At 48.2% G+C, this 13,026-nt stretch overlaps 1 protein-coding gene across 4 annotated transcripts in view; it reads right to left on the reverse strand.

Moving 5' to 3' along the window:
• The window catches only part of Slc41a2 (solute carrier family 41 member 2), a 103,458-nt gene extending 97,857 nt beyond the window's left edge, over positions 1–5,601 (reverse strand). Inside the window, exon 1 of one of the 4 annotated variants that reach the window (XM_087192737.1) lies at positions 5,471–5,601. The gene's annotated coding sequence lies outside the window, so the exon portion shown is untranslated. Of the gene's footprint in view, positions 1–5,457 lie in introns of all 4 variants that reach the window. The other 3 variants (XM_087192736.1, XM_087192738.1, XM_087192739.1) reach the window with 3 other exon arrangements.
• Between the last annotated feature and the right edge of the window lie 7,425 nt (positions 5,602–13,026).

Consider the following 13,026-nt stretch of genomic DNA (forward strand, 5'->3'; position numbering starts at 1 on the left):
AGGGGCAGTGCCACTGAGCTAAATCCCTAGCCTGTTAACATTTGTTTTTAATGCAGTCCAACACCTGGCTTAAACTAAACCCCATGTGAAATCCCAATAGATTTTTTGCTTTTGCAAAAGCAAAGCAACAGCCTTGAAGCATACTGGTACTCAGCCCCACCTTCCCCAACTTGAGAAGACCCTGAAATCCCTCCCTGAGGTTTGAAGTGCTGGGTGAGAAATAGGAAAAGATGGACACTCCATATGCTCTTGGCTTTCACTGTGGCGGCCCTGGGTTTGCCAGACTGGAAGGACACACGTGGTAAGGCTTTTCAGACCAGCTGTGTGGTGTAATGCAGCGTTTCCCCACAGCAGCACACTGCAATTACATTGCAATGAAAATGAACAGCCTTGTGCATAATACTTTCCCATATTTAGACTCACTTCCTGAGGATAAATTTACTCAAGTTAACAGTTTCAATTTAGTTCTATAGCACACTGCTTCAACTAGGACTCTATGAACATAAAAATACATAATTCAATGAGTATTTTTAAAAAGCCATCTCTATCTCAGCAAAATTTGATTCTGGAATCTTACTTTCAGATACACACACATGCAAACTTACAAAACAAATTAGCAAAATTTGGACATCTCAAAAATATACTAAGAAATTTGAGTCAGAAATGAAATCTCTCTGCCTTTCATGAATTTTTCTTAACTTTTCTTGGACTTACCAGAAACAAGCACTGAAAAAAGTTTCCCTTCACAGCCAGTGTCACAGTGTAATCCTGTGAAGTCACGGCACTGTGACAGCACAAACCTCTGGCAACAACCTGACATCACTAACTCTTATTTCTAAGTTTTCTGGGGACACGGGTGTTCTATTTTTACTTCTTCTACAAGGAAAGTCCATTTTCTGTTGACTCCCCTGATTGATATAATCTAATTCACGCCCTTCATCCCCCACATCTTTCTAAACCCACCTTCCGTGAGAATGCCCTGTTCAAACAATCCAGATGCCTGCTCCTGGGAGCAATCTGCACCACTTCCCTCTACTTTAGGAAGAAGAAACCCCAAAACTACAAAGTCTTTGTTGTTGTTTCTTCTTATCCTCACTAGTTAATAGAAGATCAGAATATGTTTTGTTATATTACCTTTTAAATAAATGAATGTTGCTGGACAGGTGTGGTGGTGCACACTTGTAATCCCAGCCCTGTGAGAGGCTGGGGCAGGAGGATGGCAAGTTCAATCCAGCCTGGAGAACTTAGTGACTTAGGGAGGCCCTGTCTTAAAATTAAGTAAGTGAATGCAGTTCTATCACTAACATGACCTCAACCAGGGAAAAAAAAATCTCAGAAAACCTTTGTCTTTGTCCAAAGCAAGCATTAAAAGCAAAGCCACTTCTACTATGTAACATTTCTAATATTAAAGGCATAGAGTCAGACTCTTGTTGGCTTAGTTCCTATAGCTCACTACCAGGTACTACGCTGGCTTTTCATTTCCTGTAAGTCCAAACTCTTTAATAAAGTTAACTAAATCCTGCATCAACAACCCCACCTATGCTCACAATCTAGGAAGTATTTATGTGTGACATGTTCTTGCTTTCTATTTTTTTTTTATATACATGATGGTCAAACAACTCACTAAATTGATTTCATGATCTACTTGTAGGTAAAGTGTAAAAAATATCAGTTCAGCATACCACACTCTTACTTCTTGGTCTTTGTATCTGTTTTTTTCACCTGAAACCATCTTGCTTGTCCTCACTCTTCCCTTTCATTTGATTTCTTCTTATTCTACCTACAATCTCAGCTCTTAAACATCACTTCCCTGGCCCTCCTAGATTAGTTCTTGTGGTGCACATTTGTAATCCCAGCACTCTGGGAGGCTGAGGCAGGAGTATCACAAGTTCAAGACTAACTTAGCAAGACCCTGTCACAAAATTAAAAATGGGTTGGGGTAGCTCAATTTGAAGGCCCTAGGTTAAATCCCCAGTACACTCCCCCACCAGACACACACAAATTAATTCTCCTTCCTCTGCGATCCCAAATTCCTCTATAGTAAGTCTCTCTAGGCTAAAAACTCCATGAATCAAGGACTCACTGCTGCTAATCACTGGGCCTAACCCAGTACCTGTTAAATACTAGACACTCAATAAATATTTTCGAGGCTAGGTTTGGTAGCACACACCTGTAATCCCAGCACTTGGAAGGCTGAGGCAGGAGGATCACTGTGAGTTCAAGGTGAGGCTGAACTATATAGTGAGACCCTGTCTCAAAAACCAAATAAATAAATAAATAAATAAATAAGGAGTAAAATAAGGAAACGGACTTGAATACCCTATGTATTAAACACATAATGAAGAGATCACCCACTTAAAAGTTGTTTAAGAGGTTTAGTTATTTCCAAGGAAAACAGACTGTCACAGTTTATGAATGGTGATTCGGCTCCCAGGCTCGCTACCCACACCACACTTAGTGATGAGAGCACAGCTGTTAGTGCCCTCTCCCCAGGTGACGGAACCTGCCCACCCGTAGGTGGGAGCCAGCAGGGTGAAAGGAATGCTTCTCCTCATATCCATCCACGGTCCTGCAGGACTTATCTAAGCAGACAGGACAAAGGTCGATGCTCCACTGCACACTCTCACTAGCTCTCTTCTCAGGGCACTTGTGGCCCTTGGGGAGGGAAAGTTTCTCTTCCCAAATAACTAGGCTACTGGGGACAGAACTTTCCTCCTGCAAGGGAGACTTTAACAAGGTCTACCCAAAAAATGAGAAGTATTGTTTAGTAGTATTTTAAACCCTTTTGGACTTCCTGAATCTGATCTCAACTTTTATTTTTGTTGTGTTTTATTTTCCAGTGCTACAGGTCAAACCCAGGGCACCCGGCCCTGCATGCTGAGCAAGTACTCTACCACTGAGCTACTCCCAGTCCTGAGAGCAATTTAAGTAGGATGCAGAGAAACAGTGCAATCAGTGCCCTGAGGTGTCACCGTGCCAAGCAGGAACCCTGGGCTGATTCCTGGGCCCTGGAAGAAGAGTTAGCAACTGAGAAAAGGCCAGGCAAAAGGAAGAGGAATTGAACAAATGAGCGGTTTCTCTGTTTCTTGGTCAAATGTCTACACAAATTGAACTTTTTTCTTTTTGGAGATAGGGTCTCGCTATGTAGTTCAGATCAGTCTTCAACTCACTATGTAGCCCAGGCTGGCCTCAAACTTACGGCAGTCCTCCTGCTTCAGCCTCCTGAGTGCCAGGATTAAAGGCCTTTGGGTAAATTTCCATTTTAGTTTCCCATCCAAGTATTAACCAGCCCAACCCTGCTTAGTTTCTGAGATCAGGCACATTCAGGGTGGCATGGCTGTAGACAAATCCTTTTTAGTGAAGAACCCTGCTAAGTTGGTTTAGACTAAACCCACATCTGGTTATCTGACCAGGCCCCTCATCCTCTGCCATCCCCCAGGTGATGTCTGAGGACCTTGGCCGGTCTTTAACAGGAATCCGGTTAGGTTGGTTTAGCCGGGCTGCCAGCCCCTAACCCTGCCCGAGGCCTCCTCTTTGTTTCTCTATCCACTGATGCTCACCTTCCCTTGGCTCCAAGTCTCTGCTTTCCTGTGGTGTATTTATTTAGGCCCGAGCCCTGTCTTCTGAGGTAATTTTTGCTGCAAAAGACTTTGTGCAGAATTTGTGTGCACCCAGAAATTAACAGTGGAATACCCACAGCAGCATCCTGAATGGCAATTAACTTCGGGGCCATCAGAAAGTATTCATTTTCCACCCATGTATGAACAAAACTGCAACGAAAGCTACATAGATGAGGAAAATAAGGCCCTCTGCTCTGCTGAGAAGCATATGAAGCTTTCACTGAGTAATTTGTGCTTGCCATTTATTCCTCATTTGCTTAGTGAGCCACCTATATGTAGTATTTATACATAAAGTGGTAAACGGGACTTCTCACACCAAGCTCTCTTGGCTCTAGTGAGGAGGGCGTCTTCTGTGCCTTACCTCAATATGCCAGAAAACAGGGGGGGGGCCCAAGATGCTGAAAATTAGCAGGTGGGGTCTTACACTTAAATAGCGCTTATTCACTCTTTATCCAAGCACCTGGATAAGCATTACAGGTATTGGTATCATGTTGGTTGACTTTTTCATCAGTGCCAATCCCCAGGCCTAGAGGGGTTTTTTTTTCCTGTAAATGGACAATACACTCAATGATAAAGTCAGATAACCCAATGAAAATATGGACAAATGATCTAAAAGGACATTTTAAGAAAAATACACAAACGACCATGCTTATATGAAAAGATGCTCACTCTCGCTAGCCATTAGGGAAACGAAAATCAAAACCACAAAGAGATACAACTTCACATCCATGAAGTGGGTGTTTTATCATGGCCAAAAATAGCCAGATAAAATAACTAGGGTTGGTGAGCAAGTGAAGGAAACTGGAATCCTGCTTCCACTGCTTGTTGGTAAACTGCTGCTGCTATCGTAAGGCCTGGCAGTTTCTGAAAAAGTCAAACACCGTGCAACTGCACTCCTAGGTACACGTCCAAGGACACTGAAAACGTCCAGGAGGCTGCAGATGTAGCTCTGTGGTAAATGCTGGTCTAGAGTATCAGAGACCCAAATAAAACCAAAGTACATATATCTTTACATCAACACCTGCATCTATATCCATCTCTCGCTGTCTCTCTCTCAGTGCGGCTGGGGATGCAGCTCAGTGGGGCATCCCTTGTCTAGCAAGCTGCCCTGAGCTCCTCGCCAGCACTGCAAATAAAACCCAAAAGCGCGTGCGCCAGTGTCCACAGCGGCGTTACGCTCCACAGCTGAAAGGGGGACAACCCAAGTGCTGATGAATGGATGAAGCAAATCCAGAACTGCTATACCCTGAGCATCACCCGACTACGAGAAATAGAAGCACCGATGCACGAAGCACCGGTGCACACTCGACGGAGTGAGGCCGAAGGAAGCTCTAGGGCAGAAGGCCACTTACAGCGCGGCCCGCGCCCTAAGCCCGCGCAAACAGGAAGTGGGCTCCTGGTTGCCAAGGAGTGAGGTCGGGGTTCCACGGTACAGGGCTGCCTTGGGCGACGAGGACAATGTCCTGGATGGCGGCGACAGTCGCAGATTTCGTGGTTTCACCAAAAGCCACACCTGGGGCTGAGTCTTCAGGGAGCGCCTCACTTAGCAGAGGGCGACACGCTTGGAGCACGGTGTGCGCGCAGGGGACGGGTCACGCACACAGGCGAGTCCTCCAGATGCTCGCGGGCTCTGCGGGGCCGCGCCCCGGCCGCTCGCCCTCAGCCCTCAGCGCCTCGCCCCTCAGCGCCTCGTCCCTCAGCCCTCACCCCTCAGCCGTCAGCCCTCAGCTCCGGACCCCGGCGCCGCCCACGCCGAGATGCCAGACCACCTGCCGGCGGGCAGGGGCTGTGCGAGGAGACGCCCCCGGCCCCACACCGCCCGAGCCCCGGGGCGCACCGGCGGCCTTCACCTGGTTGCCGACACCCACACCCGCAGTGGGGCGCGCGGCGGTCCCGCAAGGCTCCGTGCCTCCGTGCGCGCGCCTCCTCGCGCCCTGGGCCGCGCTGACAGCTGGGGCCACACCTCAGCCTCTCGCCTTCGCCCCGCCCACCGCCTCGCCCCGCCCCTCCCCGCCCGCCGGCGCCGCCATGGCGCAGGCAGGCGTACCGCCCCGCCCACGAGCCTGCCCCGCCCCCAACGGCACTCCGCGCAGGCGTGCTGCCCCGCAGCCCCGCCCGGGAGCGCTGCTGATGTGGCCCGGGGCGACCCAGCGCCCGGCTTCCCCGCCCGGGGAGGCTGCCTGGAGGAGAAGGGTTCTGTGGGCTTCCCGGGTACCTCGCGCCGCGCGTCAGTCACCAGGCTCCCTCTTGCCCAGGCGTGGCCGGTGCGGGGCTCAGGGGAAGGAGCGGAGGATGCTGCCAGGGCTAGCTTTGCGCTGCCCACCCTTGCCTGTTAAATCTAGGCCAGGTGAACTCTTCCCCTTTTGTGTCTTTTCCAAAGAGTAAAAGACATCACATTACCGCAGGGGCATGAGGGCTCACGCCAGTAATCCCAGCACTGGGGAGGCTGAGGCAGGAGGATGGCTGTGAGTTGGAGGCCAGCCCGGGTTACATAGTAAATTCAAGGCCAGCCTGAACAACGTAGCTGTCTCAAAAAAAACAAATAAGTAAATAAAATAAAACCAGACTGAACTACAAATAAACAAAATACAGATACATGCGTAGCCATGTTTCTAGTGATGTAGGAGAACTATAACTCCAACCTGTTAGATGTCAGATGTGCTGAGTTCTTGTCCCTGAAGTCGAAGAATGAATTTCAAAGGACAGAGAAAGTTAAGAGGAAAGTTTTATTGGGGACTAGGACTAGCTCCCGAGGGACAGGAGGAATCCAGTAGGTTGCCACAGAGGCCCCTTGTCGGGGTGATTTACACAGAAAAGTCACAATGTGGATACAGTGAGGGTCAAGCTGTAATAAACCAGTAAGATTACAAGTGCAGCCACTTAGCTAATATTGATCCATAGGGAAGCAAAGGTAGCAAAGACATATGGCTGACATCATTAACCTTGGCTTATCCGTGACTTTTAAACTGGGAACATTTGGGGAAGGGGTGGGCTGGGTGTTCTGGTCACCCACCCGGTTCTGATGCATATCTGGACTTAATGGTTGGTACAAAATACAGTATAATCTCAATTTCCATTCATTCCTTAGGGCAGTATGTAGGTCTGGCCGTTGCATTTTTGTCTTGAGGCCTGCTCTTCAGATGTACTTCCAGCCATAATCCTGAGCTTTATTTTTCTGCTAACTCCCTTGAGAGCCCAGTCCCTCTCTGACTGTGTATTAATTTCTGTCTAACTTACTGACTATAAAAATAACAGCAGAGCTCCGAATAGCTAAATGTTGGAACTGGCCCCATATGTCCATCCAGAGGAGTGGATGAAGAAAATGTGATACTTACACACAATGGAGCACTATTCTACCATAAAGAAGGATAAATTGGAGTCATTTATAGGAAAATGTATGCACCTTGAGACCACAATGTTAAGTGGAATAAATCAGACACACAAGCTTAAACATCACATAGATTCTCTTGTAGGAGAAATCCAACGTAGAAATAAATTAAGAGCAAAATAATAAAAGGATAACAGGCATGGAGGGAAGGGAAGGGGGTACAAAATGAATTAAGGTGTGTGACGTAAATGTGCCAAGTCCCAGGAGGAGTGTGACCGCTATGTATTGCAAATATGGACTAGTAAAAAGAATTACAAAAAAAAGAAGCACCCAGAAGAGGAGCCTCAACTGCGTGGGGAGCAGAGACAGAGAAAGGTGAATGCAGTCATTATGTATTGCAAGCTAAAAAGGAAATTTTTTTAAAGTGAGGCTCATGAAACTACTGAGTGCCTGTGGTCCGTGATTCATGGATTGAGTCCACCCTCAGGCACATTTGAAAATCTCAGAGCTGAAGATAGGATTTTCTGCATCAAACCTTCCACTGGGGCTGGAGATTTAGCTCAGTGGTTCTGCCACCTGCCTCGCAAGCACAAGGACCCGAGTTCAATCCCCGGTACCAAAAACAAAACAAAAACAAACCTTCCACCATGTCTGAGTTACCTGGTGATGCAACAGCAGCTTCTCAGGTGGAAAGGGACACCTGAGTATGTTCATCCAGTTTCTCTGCTGCTTTTCAGTCAAACCTTGATGTTCACCTTCACCTTGAGGGTGAGGGAGTTTCTGTACCACACTTGATCATCTTCAGTAACTGTAACATAATAGTCCTTTCTGGTGTTTTTTAGAAAAATCTTTCAAAAGATCATTTAAAGCCCTCAGGAATTAAAGCATAACTACAAAGAGTATGGGTGTTAAGTTACAGTGTGGGCATGGTGGTGCGCTGTCATCAGCACTCTGGGAGGCTGAGCCAGGAGGATCACAAGTTCGAGTCCTATCTGGGGGACTTAGCAAACCCCTGTCTTAAAATAAAAAATAAAAAGGGCTTGGGGTGGAGCTCAGTGTGAAGACCCTGGGTTCAATCCTCGGTGCCACAAAAGAAAAGAAAAGAAAAAGAAAAGAAGTACAGGAGGCCACTGTTTTGAACTAGGCTTCTGCTCTAGCTCCTAACAGCAGGCTAAAAGTCAAAATGGTATCATTCTTTTTTTTAATGGTATCATTCTTGCTAAACTTCCCTTAAGCCAAACCTGTTTATTTGACATTCTGCAGAAGGGGACAGTTTCAATTTTGTGATACGAAGTAGAATCTGCCTTAATCCTTACAAAGAAGGTAATCTGATCTTGATTGATCAACTACTGTTCCATTGTTCCATATCCCTGTGTGGGGTTTACCAGGAAAGCATCTTTCAAATGGCCAATCTGCTTCGGTTTCTTGTTCCTGCTTCCTTCAGCCCTTCCAAGCCTCTGACACAAGCCTCCCCCAACTCTGTCCCTGGAACACTCAGTCTGTCTTGTGCAACAAAGTATTCCCCAATTCTAGCATCAGAAAATAAAGCCCATTAAAATCATTAAACCCGTTGTTACAGTTTTGCCCTCTGACATGGAAAGCAGTGTTTCCACTGTATTTCCAGCCGGGCTTTGTACTCCCGTTTTGTGAACCACATTCTAGAAAGTAATTAGCCGGTTTTGAAAGCTTGCCAGCTCCAATTCAGAGGCTTTCCTCCCTTGGGTTGGGGGGTCGCTTGAGGTTTTGACACTAAGTACACAGCAGCAAAGTCAGCCTCTCTTGGTTCTGAGATTCCTTCCATCGTTTTTTTCTGAGAGAGCTGAAGTTTTTGACTGCCCTTCATTTAGATTCGATGGCAGCTGGCAGGGAACTTTCAACTTCACTTGTCACTGTCTGATCTCCACCAGGTGGTGTTTATCTCTGCGATATGTCAAGCTTCAAGTTGGAGCTCAAAAGTAGATTAAATGTTATTCCTGACAACTCATACTGAAATCAGGTGAAGGAAGACCCTGTCCCGAGCAGCTGGTCCTGGCGTGAGCAGGCAACAGCAACCCCGGCAAGTGCACAGGAGGAGCAGGTGGCTTAGAGCTGAGGCTGTGCAGTCAGCACTGTTGTGACGATGTCTAGGGGGAATAAAGAAAAGAAACAAGTGGCCTGGGAGAGATGACCCTGTGGACAGAGACATGTCTGTGCGGGAGAGAAAGCTCCTGAGGAAGTGACATTTAATCTGAGCCTTGAAAAGCGAGAGGACAGAACAAAGATGGGCGTGGTGTCACTGGCTGTGTAAACTGCACAAGAGGCCGCTATGGGTAGAGGAGGTGGCTGTTCTCCAGGCCAGGACCCTGAAGGTCACAGCAGGACTCAATCCTAAAGGCAAGAGGAAGCCAGTGAAGTGCTGGAGAGGGTCCCCCTGGGCCTGTGTGTGTGTGTGTGTGTGTGTGTGTGTGTGTGTGTGTGTGTGTGTGTGTGGTACAGGGAATGGAACCCAGGGCCTTCACACTGATCTACATCCCAGCCCTTTATTATTATTAGTAGTAGTATTTTTGAGACAAGTTCTTCAAGTCACGAAGTTGGCCAGATTGACTTTGAGCTTGCCATCCTGTCCTGCCTCAGCCTCCCAGAGTGCTGGGGTGAAAGATGTGCACCACGTCGGCTCCAGAGTTGTGTCTAGGAGAGATTATTTTGGTTGCAGTGTGGAGAACGAGTAAGAAGGGAGCAGTAGAGGAGCGTGCAGGCCAGTTTGCAGGTGAAGGCAGTTAGGAACACAGCGAGGACTAAAGAAGCAGACAAGGGTTACAACTGTGAGGACCTGACCAGCTGTATGTAGAAGGTAAAGGAGAAAAAGAAAGCATGGAAAATGACTCCAGAGTTTCCACCATGCCCTTCCTGGAGTGGAGAATGTGGAGGAGAAGGTCAGAAGGGGACGTTTTCTGTTTGATATGTTGAGTTTGTTGTCATCTAAGTGAAGACACCGAGTTTAAGTTTGGAAAATGAACTGGGGACTGAAAGTAGAGCTTTGACTGAGTTGAAATCAAAACTAATTTGTTTTTGGAGACAGGGTCTTGCTACATAGTCTGGGCTGGCTTTGAACTCACTGTGCAGTTCAGGCTGGCCTTGAACTTGTGGTCCTCCTGCCTCAGCTTTCTTAGTGCTGGGATCACAGGTGTGTACCTCCATGCCCGGCTGAGTAGGTCCTGTTTTTACCCCCATTCTATGGATGAGGAACTGAGGCTTCCCCTTCATGGTGCCTTGGATTCATCATTGGTGAAGCGGAGAGGAGGAACTTCTGAGCTCTCCACCATGCTGCCTATCAGGAAAGACAGGAAGATCCATGGTTACAACATCTGGAGCTGTGTAAGGAAAGCCTGAGGGGCCACAATTGAACAAAGCAGAAGCAACTTCTGAAATTTGCCCATGGGGGTAGGAGTCAGAGGAGGCCACCAAGAGGAGGTAATGTGAGGACCAGTGGTCATGCTAAGGGAATTGTAGGAAGTGGGCCAGGTCCTGGGCAGCTAGGACAGGGGTCACCAGAGAGAGACTTGAATGAGAGTGGCCCTGAGTGGGATGAGTATATCCTTTCTGGTAGCTGGCGTGGGGACTTTGGAGTCACTGCGAAGGCAGCTGGGAGGAGATGGCCTCCCACCCAGGTTCGGAGTGGAGGCGGAGAAAACTGACTGTTTAACCCTGAGGCATACAGCAACAGAGGCCCGGGCAGCTCTCCCCAAGGGGATGGGAATTGGGCGAGGTGCCCCAGTATGAAGAAGGCTCACCCACCAAGTCCAGAGTTCCTCCAGTGGCCTGCACGGGATCGGATGTCCTCATGTGGGGCCACACAGGCCCCGGCCACTGCCAGTCACGTTGGGCATTCCTCACTGGCCAGCACGGTGGCGGACAACCTCATTTCCACCTGGAATAGGGGCAGGTCCTCCTCCAGGGCCAGGGGTCCTCAGCCACGGTCACACAGGCTCGGCAGAGACCAGCAGTTCTGGAGGGCACCGCTTTGCCCAGGGCTCTGTCACTGGCACTTAAAGCACTCGGACCGCTGCCCTCACTCTCTGGAAGACCGGTCCAGATTTTTTCCCCAACCCTTGTCAGTGGGGCGGGTGGGTGGAGCTTGCTCAATTGCAGAGGTGAGGAATCCAGTAGGTGGCAGTGTAAGAATTAGAAATAGGACCCATCCCTAGGAAAAGAGGCCTGTGGTGAGCTTAGGAGAAGTGGCATCTTGAACCCCACTGCCACCAATAGCCCAGGCAGGACCTAGGGTTAAAACATGAGCTCTTGTACAGTGCCCCACCCCTCCGCAGCCCTTCCTCTGTCCCCAGCCCCCCTGTGTGCCCACTAGCTCATGCCACTCACGACCCGAGTTTCCTGGTGAGAGAAAACTTGACAATGCAAAGTCAGTCAGCAGTTGCACGTTGCATGCCATTTTACAGGGGGAGAGAGGCTTGAGGCCCAAATTATCACAATGATACCAGAACCAGGAAGGAGGGAAGGAGGAAAAGAGGTTATTAAAGAAGCGGCCCAGGAAGACTTATTTACATTCGGGCTTAACAAGAGGCCCTAGGACCCAGGAGGGTTGTAGCGGAGCCAGGCAGGGGCAGCGCCCTCTGCCCTCCGGAAGATCTGTGGGCCTTTCCAACACAGAGACCACAGGCTCCCTCCTCTCTCCACACCAGGCGGCACCAGGCTCCGCTTCCTCTAATTCCCTGCCTTTCCCTGATCACTCACATTAGAAACAGTTAAAGGATTTCAGTTTTCTCTTTTATCTGAGAGCCTGATTGGGAGAGAAGGCACAAGAAGGGGCTTGAGGCTCTCCCAGGGGTAAGAGGAAGAAGGAAAATCAACCCATGAAGGTTGCTGAAGACACCGGATGGGGCTTTGTCCTTATTTTATGTCTTCCTACACAAGCAGGATAGTCAGAGGCTCTTCTACCCCAGGGGGCGGCAGCATACCTCGCCAGGCCGCTGCTCCTCATGGAGAGCACCTTCAGACAGCTCTTCGCTTCTGGGCAGAAGGAGCAAGGGCCTCGGGATCTTCAGTGCTTGTATGGATAAGCGTTCCTTCCAGGGGCTGGGAAACTCTAGCCACAGAAAAGGAATCCCAGCCTCATGTTTCTGTCACTGCACAGGTACACGGTCACCTTGCAGTTAAGGCCTTGGCAGTCCCTAGGTTTCCCAGGGAGAGCACAGTGATTTAGTCATAGGGGTCAGGAGGGCAATTCCTTCCTTCCTTCCTTCCTTCCTTCTTTCTTTTTCTTTTTTTTTTTTTTGGATGGGGTCTTGCATTGTAGTTCAAGCTGGCCTTGAACTCACTATATGGCCCAAGCTAGCCTTGAACTTGTGGTGATCCTCCTGCCTCAGCCTCCCCGGTGCTGGGAAAACAGGCCTGCACCTCCATGTCCTGTAGGCTTTTCAATCAAATGCTGTATTTGTAATCTTGAAGCAATATTTTTCCTAAATGCCCTAACTAGTTTTGTTTTCTCTCCCTCCAAGCTCCAAAATTGATAGTCTGATTCATTAGTATAAAAATAAATGATGTGTTTATGACAATGTTTAAGTCCATAATCCTCATGTGAAAATTATCATAGTTTTATGTCCTATTATGTTTCTACACCAGAATTCCCTTTATAGCCCATGCATCTTGACAGTCCTTTCCCCGTAGTCACCTGCTTCTCATTAGCCCCACATCCAGTCAGTCCTGCTGTAGAGCAGACCCTAACCCAGCCCCTTGTGTGAGCTCCATCGCTGCCAAGTCTCTAGTCACCTTACCCATAATTTCCATTTGTGTTTGAAGGTGTTGAGAGCTAACATTTATTAATTACCTAGCCAATGCCAGGCTTTGTTTAAGACATCATTAGGTTTTCTTTGCCACACTCCAGATATCTTAGTCATTGTTGTGTAGCTGAAGCAGTGGCTTTGCACCCTCTGAGAGTCTCATGTGGATGGACATGTGCTGCATCTCTTTTGAGAGAAACAAAAATTAAATATCATTTCCTTGTTGATGCTCCTCCTACCCGGTTACCACAATGCACCCGTTCTTATGGAGGCTTACACTTAGATGTATTAGTTCACCTGTTGT

Source organism: Heterocephalus glaber, unplaced genomic scaffold (genome assembly GCF_053883595.1).
Source record: "Heterocephalus glaber isolate CG9 unplaced genomic scaffold, H.glaber_assembly_v1.0 deba00001572, whole genome shotgun sequence".
Taxonomy (NCBI): domain Eukaryota; kingdom Metazoa; phylum Chordata; class Mammalia; order Rodentia; family Bathyergidae; genus Heterocephalus; species Heterocephalus glaber.